Source organism: Canis aureus, chromosome 19 (genome assembly GCF_053574225.1).
Source record: "Canis aureus isolate CA01 chromosome 19, VMU_Caureus_v.1.0, whole genome shotgun sequence".
In the NCBI taxonomy this organism is placed as follows: domain Eukaryota; kingdom Metazoa; phylum Chordata; class Mammalia; order Carnivora; family Canidae; genus Canis; species Canis aureus.
Window position 1 is genome coordinate 9,504,787 of NC_135629.1, and position 10,136 is coordinate 9,514,922.

The following is a 10,136-nucleotide window of genomic DNA, read 5'->3' on the forward strand; positions in this document are numbered from 1 at the left end:
ACTTCTGTTAAGAGAATTGCCCCATCCCCATTCCATGTGGCTCTTGTGGGACTGTCAAAGTTGAATGGATACATGATCCCAGCTTGGCCAGTCACACCACCCTATTCTTCAGTCATAACAGTTGGTCCAAAAAATGGACATGTGACTTGAGCTTGGACGATCAGAGGCCTTCCATGAGCTTACTGTCTTGATGCAGAGAAAGGAGGGCTTGTCTTTTGGATCAAAGACCTTAGAATGTAATCTTAGACTACCTTCTGACCCACTCTCTTGCCATGTGGAAGAACCTGCCTGAGAATGAAGCCAATTCAGAAGAGCAGAGCCACGAGATGGGGAAGGAGATAAAGTCCTGATATAGCTGAAGCCTCATCCTCCTGGACCTCCCAATTACATCAGCCCACAAATACTTTTTTTGGCTTAAGCTAGTTCCCCTTTGGAGTTTCATTATTTATCAACTAAAAAAGGCTTGACTGATAAAAGTGGACTTCGGCAAAAAGAAGGCTGGAATGGAGTTCTGAGAGGACAGCAGAGGCCCTGCCTCCCACTAGGTGCAGAGCCTAGCCACTCAGAAATGACACCTACACCTATTTCATCAATGAATTTGATCAATTAATTAATGAAATTAAGTGCTCAGTATATGTTAGCTCTGTGCCAGGCACAGTTCTAAACTTGCTAAGTTACCAAATCTTCTCAGCTACCCCATTAGGTAGGTACTGGTAACATCCCATTCACAGGTGAGGAAACTGAGTCTTGGGTGATTACATACTTTGCTTGATCAAACAATTGTTAAGTGGTTGAGCCAAGATTCAAAGTCTATCTTTTTTTTTTTTTTTCAGTCTATCTTATTTACAGACAGAGCTCCTTTATTATGGAACTCATTGGGACCCCACCTCCTTACATCTCTATGAATGGTACTCCTAGGTTTGGGCACTGCATAACCTGTGCAGCCATACATGGCAGCTCTGCTTGCAGACCCTTGCTTCTGACTAACCATTCACTTCCATGGTCATTATTAAGCCAGACCATAAGAAAGGTAGGCATCATTGGTAGAGAGTTCCAGGAGCAGAGACAGTTGTGTGGAGGAAGTAGAATGAGAGTTGAGATCCCCAAATTAGGTAGAATTGTGAGAGAGGAAGGCAAGTATTAAAAATATAAGGAAGAACCTAGAGGCACCTGAGCAGCTCAGTTGGTTAAACGTCTAACTCCTGATCTCAGCTCAGGTCTTGGTCTCAGGGTTGTAAGTTCAAGCCCTGTGCTGGGCTCCGTGTTGGGCATGGAGCCTACTTAAAAAAACAAAACCAAAAACCTTGAAGCCTGAGTGGTGCTAATGCATTAGGGAAGAGACTTTCAAGGATCAGTTGAGAGACACTAGTTATTCTCTATTGCACACCTACTATCTGGATGGTACTGTGCTGGGCTGTCTACTCTCATGTTTTATTTGATGCTCACCACACACCCACAAGGTAAGTAGAAATATTTCCACCCTGCAGAAGAGGACACTGAAGCTCAAAGAGTACAATGCCTTCTGAGACTACACAACGTTGGTTCAGGAACAGCTCAGCTAGCATCATCCCTGAGTTGACAACCACAGTGGGCCAGGGAGTCCCTTTTTTTTTTTTTTTTTTTTAAGATTTTATTTATCCATGAGAGACACAAATAGAAAGGCAGAGACACAGGCAGAGGGAGAAGCAGGCTCCACACAGGGAGCCCAATGTGGTACTCAATCCTGCAACTCCAGGATCACACCCCGGGCTGAAGGCAGGGCTAAACCAATGAGCCACCCAGGCGTCCCTACCCTAGGGAGTCCCTTCTTTTTTTTTTTTTTTTTAAGATTTTATTTATTTATTCATAGAGACAGGCAGAGACACAGGCAGAGGGAGAAGCAGGCATCATACAGAGAGCCTGATGTGGGACTCCATCCAGGGTCTCCAGGATCACGCCCTGGGCTGCAGGCGGCGCTAAACCGCTGCGTCCCTTCTTAAGGCCACATCCGTGTCTGCTGGAGTCAAAGGAGGCCTCCATTACAGGGTTTGGAGGAAGCTGGGTTCCCTGTGAGGAGGGGGAGAGTAGTTCCAGCACCTCAAGCCTACAATTCAATTTGAAATAACCCTGACACCTTATCACTAGTTTGGTGAAAAAACTTTTTGTGTCTTGACCCTGAGAGGCATCCACCATCATTGTTTCTCCAATGTCCCAAATGTCTTATAACTGACTTTCGGAAACACCAGGATGCATTTAAGAATAGGGAGGATTGGGTGGAGGTTAAGCCCTGATGTCAGAAATGGGTCAGGAACTCAGCTGGGAACCCAGCGTGGGTCCCCAGCCCCTGCCAACTCCTGAGCACTTTGGGGGTGAGGGGGTTGACTTGATGGATGCTGGGTCCCAGTTAACTCCTGTAAGAAGGAAATGATGGCTGGCAAAGGAACTTTGTGGCAACATGGTCAGAGAGTAGATTCCCTTCCTGCTCTGGAGCTCAGGACTCAGAAAATGAGACACAAATGAACCATAACTCACTTGTTCATGTACTAACTCACTTATCATTTCTTCTCTTCACTCACTTCCTTCTTTTATTCATTCCATCTACTTGCCTCCCTTTCCTCATTCATACTTTTGTTTCCTCACTCAGTGAGCCTGTTGCCATGGCTGAGAGCTCTGTAGTCACCTAAGGCTCCAGAAACAGGAAGACAGCTGGAAAGACAATCAAAACACAAGGCAATAAGAGGAATAATGGAAGAATGTACAAAGTCTGCAAGGACCCGGGAGCGCAGAATGCTTTAATAACAGTTTAGAAGGTCAGGAAAAGCTTCAGGGAGGTTGTGGAAAGGAAGTTACCAGGCAGAAGACATTGCAGACAAAAGGAACAGTGAGGCACAGAGGTGTGAACAGCTGGCCTGCTTAGAGAGAGGTGAGAACATCACTGTGGCTGGAGCCCTAGGTGTGTGGAGGGGGAGGGGAAGGACAAATGAAGCTGGAAAGTAGGTTGAAACCAGGCTAGCTGTGAATGTCAGGTTAAGGAGCATGGGCTTTATTCTCAAGGTCAGTGGTTTTCTAAGTGTGGTCCTTGAGAGGGTCTGGCTAGCTCAGTCAACAGAACATGTAACTCTTGATCTCAGGGTTGTGAGTTCGAGCCCCACATTGGGTGTAGAGATTACATTTAAATAATATCTTAAACAAAAAGAAGTGTGGTCCTTGGGCCAGCAGCAACAGGATCACCTGGCAACTTACTAAAGATGCAAAATCTTAGGTCCTAGACCTACCGAATCAGAAACTCTGGCATGGGGGATGGGCTCCAGTCATCTCTGTTTTAACATGCTCTCCAGGTGACTCCTGATTCATATTAAAGTTTGAGAATCACTTTTGTACATAGTAGGGACTCAGGAGTGGTGTGTGAGCAGAGAAGTGCCGTAATAGCGCTCTGAATTGGGAAGCACCCTGATAGCACCATGGAAACCAGACTGATTAGAGGAGGTGAGAGTGAAATAGGGCAGACTGGAGTGCGATCATGTGCAAAGAAATACATCTGAGACGGTGGATGCTGCAGAAACTGGTAGATGTCCTCCAAAACCTGTTCTCCCTCAATAGTTAATAGAACCTCTGATTTTTAATGGGACATATGCCTCAAAGACTAAATACCCTAGCTTCTTTTGCAGTTAGGTGTGATCATGTAATGAAGTTTTGGCCAATAGGGCGTGAGTGGAAGAAATGTGTGTAACAATGAGGTCATGAGTCTCAAGGGGTATGCCTTCCATGTTCCCATTTGCCTCTGGCTGGGATGAGACATGGTGGCAAGCCATCCTGAAACATGTGGTCAGAGATAACCTCATGGGAACAATGAGCAACAAGGTAAGAAGAAGCCAGGATCCCTCCTCCTTATAGTCATCATACCAGCCTCAGACTACTGATGATGGCCAGATTGGTATACACTTCCATTTTATTTAAATCACAACTATTGGGTATCCCTGGGTGGCTCAGCAGTTTAGCGCCTGCCTTTGGCCCAGGACGTGATCCTGGAGTCCAAGGATCGAGTCTCACGTCAGGCTCCCTGCATGGAGCCTGCTTCAACCTCTGCCTGTGTCTCTGTGCCTCTCTCTCTCTCTGTGTCTCTCATGAATAAATAAAAAAATAAAATATTTTTTAAAAATCACAACTATTTTGAGTGTCTATTAGGGAAACCAAATCTATATTTTAGCTGCAAGAGTAGAACAAATACTCTCTTCAAAATGTACCCGATTCCTTCCTTTCTCTCCTCCCTCCCTCTCTGTTCTTTTTCTTCCTTCTTTCCTTACCTCCCTCCCTTCCTCTCTCCCTCCTTTGCTTGCTTGCTTTTTCTTTTTTCCCTTCTTTCCTTCCTCAAAAGAATTTTGAGAAAGCTTATAATTGAGAATGTGTACAGTGAATTTCATGAAATACAAATATAAAATTAATCCCATCAGGTTTAATGGAACTGCTGTCATTAAGCATCAGATTAGCTCTAAGCTTCCTGGAAGCCAAGACAAAATGGAGATAAGATGAAGTCTTAGAACATCCGGTATCAGAGAAAAGGGCATCTCCCAGTTTTCCTGACCAAAAGTTGCATAATTTCTCATGCTGGAGAAATTTCTCCACTGGATTCATATATTGATAATATTCTCCATAAATTGGACAGCAAGTGGAGATTGAGTTTCACACGGTGATTCTTTCTTTCTTTCTTTCTTTCTTTCTTTCTTTCTTTCTTTCTTTCTTTCTTTCTTTCTTTCTTTCTTCTTTCTTCTAAGATTTTATTTATTTATTCATTCATTCATGAGAGACACGGAGAGGGAGAGAGGCAGGCTCCATGCAGGGAGCCCAAAGTGGGACTTGATCCCAGGTCTCCAGGATCACCCCCTGGGCCAAAGGCGATGCTAAACTGCTGAGCCACCCAGACTGTCCAGCATTTTACATGAATTTTTGCATTTGTTCCTCTCAATAACTCTATGTCAGAGCAGGCAAGACCATTACCCTGTTTTACAGTTGAGGAAACTAGGATGCAGAAAGGGGAAGAGCCAGATCAGATAGCTGGTGGGGAACCAGTTTTGTAAGCCAGTTTTGTAGACTCTAGAGGCCCCATTCTAAGTGTCCCTCTCTGGGCCTGTCAGCACCACCACATACAAAATTATAGGTTGATTATCAGAGAAAAGCATAAGAATCATTGCCCTAGAATATGCCTGTGTTAGCCAAGAGAAATCAGTGAGACCTGGTAAATATTAGGGAGACCTCTGAATCTCCTGAGATGGGCTGCTCCTGACTAGAATGGAAGAGAAGTAGGGATAGGCACCATGGGGGCAGACAGGAAACCTCAAATTTGGAGCTTGACTAGAACACATGGGGCTTCAAGAATGGAAGGAAAAATAATATTTAAAGCAGCTGTTTCAAAAAAAAAAAAAAAAGAAAAAGCAGCTGTTTCAGGGTAGCCGATGTCTATATAAGGAGACGAAAACTCCCCTGTTTTGTCTCATTTCTTACTGAGCATCTATTATGCAACAGGTACATGCTGAAAACTCAAGTGACAATGAAGGAACTAGCCTACTGGCTGAAAGTCACTTTCTGTCTCATTCTCAGAATAACCCCACAAAGTTTTAGGTATGCTTATCAATATGTTTATGCCTGGTCATAGAAGAAGAAACTGAGGCTCAGAACAGTGAAATGATTTGTCCAAGGTCCCATAGCTGGTAAGGATTAGAGACTGAGTTTGAAGCCTGGTCTGTCATACCCCAAAATTTCTTTTAATGTACCATCACTGTTTCAATAGTAGGACAGAAAAGAATTGGTGGATATGACGTTTAAATCCATTCTATTTCTTTGTTGTTATTTTTAAAATAAAGCTTTAAAAATTGAACACCAAGTTGGTACACTCCCACCATCTTTTGGCACTATATATATATATTTTTTTTTTAAAGATTTTATTTATTCATGAGAGACAGAGAGAGAGAGAGTCAGAAACAGGCAGAGGGAGAAGCAGACTTCCACAGGGAGCCTGATGTGGGACTCGACTCCAGGATCAGGCTCTGAGCCAAAGGCTCAAAGCCACCCAGGCATCCCTGGCATAAATTTTTTTTTTAAGATTTTATTTATTTATTCATGATAGACATGGAGAGAGAGAGGCAGAGACACAGGCAGAGAGAGAAGCAGGCACCATGCCGGAGCCCGACGTGGGACTCAATCCCAGGACTCCAGGATCGCGCCCTGGGCCAAAGGCAGGCATTAAACCGCTGAGCCACCCAGGGATCCCACTCTGGTACAATTTTTTTTTTCCTGGCATAATTTTTAAAAAATTTTTAAAAAGTGACTTTGTGAGGCACGCCTGGGTAGCTCAGCGGTTGAGCATCTGCCTTTGGCTCAGAGCGTGATCCTGGAGTCCCGGGATCGAGTCCCACCCACATCAGGCTCCCTGTAGGAAGTCTGCTTCTCCCTCTGCCTGTTTCTGACACACTCTCTCCCCCCCCCCCTCTCTCTCTCATGAAAATAAATAAAATCTTAAAAAAAATGATTTTGTGATCATAAAGTTTGAGCATATTCAACAAAGTTGAGAGAATACAGACATATAGAGAGAAGTAGAAGAAAAAAACCAAAATCAGATAATTTGAGGGCCATTATTATCATTTGTGGTGTACCTCTCCACTCTTTGCTATGAATAATGTATGGTTTGTGTTAATGCTTAACATTATAAGCATTTTTTTCCTTTTATTAAGTAGGTTGTATTACTGTCAGTTTATCAACTGTGAAGTTTTACATCTCATAAGCATACCTTATGTTTTTAAATCATTCCCTTCTTGGTGATTTCTTCTAAATTTTGCTGTTAGAAAAATATTTCTTCAAATATCTTGGGGTATATAGCTTTGTCTTAATTTAGGACTGTTTCCCTGAAATTAATTCCCAGAAGAGGAATGCCTGGGTCAAAGGCCTGGACATTATTTAAGCCCCTGATGCATATTGCCAAATGGCTTTCCAGAAGATTTTAGCAAGTCATTTTCCCACCAGAAATGTAGAAGCATCCATTGCTCACACTGACAACAGTCTTTGGTGTCAACAGTTTTTTAAACTTCAAAATTGAAAGGCTATAAATGGCCTTTTAGTTTGCACTGCTTTGATTACTTGTGAGGTAGAAAATGTCCCGTGTTTATTGTGTTTTGTCTCCAATGAGCAGTTTTGGGGTTCTTAGTCTGTTTGTGATCAATGTTAGGTTTTCTTCACATACTAGAAATATGAACCCATTGTGTATAAGACATTTCCCCAGTCTGAAATGTGCCTTTTAATGCTGGATATGATTCTGGAGTAGGGTAGGGGTTTTTTGTTTGTTTCCAGCAATAGAAGTTAAAGAATGTTTTTTTTTCCTGTTTTGTAAATAACCATGTCCATCTTTTCCATAAGAATTCTTCCATATTTATGGCACCTGGGTAGGTCCGTGGGTTAAGCATCTGATTTCTTTTTTTTTTTTTTTTTTTTTAAGCATCTGATTTCAACTTAGGTCATGATGTCAGGTCCTGGGATTGAGCCCTGCATTGGTCTCCCCACTCAGCGGGGAGTCTACTTGTCCATCTCCTTCTCCCTTTGCCCCTCCCCCTGCTCCTGCTCTCCCTCTCTCTCTCAAATAAAAATCTTAAAAAAAAAAAAAAAGAATTTTTCCATTTTCTCTAATCTTAGAAAACCATTTGCCTGCCCTTCCAGTGTCAGGTTCAAGAATTGATGGAGATGTCTGAGCTGTTTTGTCATCTTTTTAATAACAAAGAGGAAAAGAGGATTATTTCCTTTTATCCTTCATATATTTGATTTTCTTTGACTTTTTGTTTTAGAACCTTGAAATATGCTCATTGAGGGTGGGGACTGTAGGAGGAAATGTGAATATGTATGTGTCCCAAAACATCTGGAGGAATACGTACCAAAAATACTAATACTGATTATTCCTGATTGATGGGAGTGGGGCTGGGATGGATTTGTTATTCATGCCTGGCCAGCACTCTTATTTCCTTTTGGCAAGATATCCCTCTTCATCCCATGGTATGGCTGCCCATGACAGTACATTTGCCCCATATAGTATCCCATTTCCCTGGCAATAGTTTGTTTGGGGCCAAGCAGTAGGCATTTTGCTCTAGCAGACCTCATCAGAGTCCTTCCCTGAGACTGGTATATGAGACCCAGAGCCAAACTGGGTATGGCTCTCCTGCTGGGTTCATTTGGAAAGATGGGTCTACCTCACATCATGTTTTCTGCCAGGCAGAGAGATCACTCTGAAGAGGAAGGGAAGCCAACAGGCAGAGAAACTGAGGCAATGAGGCAAGGAGAGATACAAGAAAGCAAATCCTATGAGTACTGTGTCTCCAGTTCCAGTCTCCAAGACCCTGATCCATGGTGTTTTTTGTTCAATCTTACAGTCAGCTATTGTGAGCCACAGATTCCTCTTCAGTAAAGCTGGCTTAGGTTGGGATTCTGTTACTTGGCGAGTGAAAAAATTTGATCAGATTTCTTATTTAATATCAGAAATATTTTTTTTCAGAAATATTTTTTTAAAAAGACAGAGAATGTGTTTGTTAAGAAAAAGAAAGTGTAAGTGCACTCAGACATGCTCAAAAGCCAGCAAAATGTAAAACAGAGCATAAAAGTTGTACAAGTCCTCAGGACAGAAGCCACCTTATCACCTTAGGAACGTTGTCAATGAGATAAGCAGGAATTTGCGTTCAAACAATTCTAGCTCAATAGGTGGGTGTAGGGGAGAGTAGGGGCTCAGCCCTGGGCAGGAAATGTGATTTTCCATGGACTAGGAAGTCTAAGATACTGAGATTCAGAGCAAGGAAATTGTCCCTTACTCCCTTGCCTCTGGATAAATCAGATGCCTTCTCTGAGCCTCAGATTACATTAAGTCTAACTCTCATATTTGAACCCTTACAATATTCCAGGCACTTCACATTCATTATCTCATGGAATTCTCAGGAGAATTCTAAGTTGGTCATCTATATTCTCATATTCGAGATGAAAAAACTGAGTCTCAGAGAGGTGAAGTGTGACTCAAATAAGCCAGTCTTTAAAGGCCTTCTAGTAACCTCAGCCATCATCCTCTCCATCTGTAAAATGGGCACAGTACATCGACCATCCCTGACCTAGTCCCAAGGATAAGAGAGGTAAAAGTCAGTTGAAACTGAGTTGGGGTAAGCATTGCCCTTTTCCTTTGTCCCACTGGAAAATGCATTAATTTGGGCAGTGGGAGGTGATGAAGGTGGAGTGGAGGTCACAGCAATGTGCCTTCTCTAATTGGCCCCAGTCAAGCCCCACCCTACTTCCTTTGAGCTGCTCCCCTCTCCCCCTGCACAAGATTTCTTCCCAAGGAAAACCTTGCGCAAGAGGACCTCGGTCAGGTCCCTTGGCCCCCTGCCTGCACCCCAGGAGCAGTTTGTGCTCCTCCCTTACCCCAAACCTGGCCCCTAGCCATCAGCCCCTGGCACTGACCCAGTCACATGGCACTTTGGTCTTTGGCTTGCTTCCTCCAGGATCCTGATTTAACTCTCCCTCCTCCCTTCCCCTCTCCATAGCAGTGCCTTGGGGCACCACACCTATTTTGAGGGGCAGGTGCAGGGCACTGGCCCAGGGACACTGCAGGGTCTACAGGTCTGTTTTCCTCCTGCCTGTCAACTGGGGCCGCCACCCTATAACTGCCTCCATTCTCTTCACTGTCTACTCTTGCTTTGCCCTTTCTCTACCCTCCCCCCCCTTCAGTCTCCTGAGCCCTTTTGAGGGCCTAATTCCCTTCTGGGCACTGGGGGGAAGGTGGGGAGACAGAGCCCAAGATCCCCAAGGGAGCTCCCAGAACTGGTCTGAAACTCCACAAACGACTGGTGGAACCGGCCAGACTCTGGCATCGCACAGACCTGGATTCGAATTGATTTTGCCTCTGACCAGCTGCTGATTTTGAACCCTTCGTCTCTCTGGGCCTCAGGTGTCCCCTCTGTGAAATGGGGGCCCCAGCAGAGAGGAAGGGAAGGAAGAGTCCAGAAGAGCTGACCCAAACTAGGGGGTTCCCCCTCAACTACCGTGCCCCTTCCCCAGCCCGGGAGCGCCGCGGAGCCTCCCAGTCCCTCGTCGCTCCGCCGCAGGCTCCTCCTCCACTGACATCAGAGCCGCAGGCGGGCGGA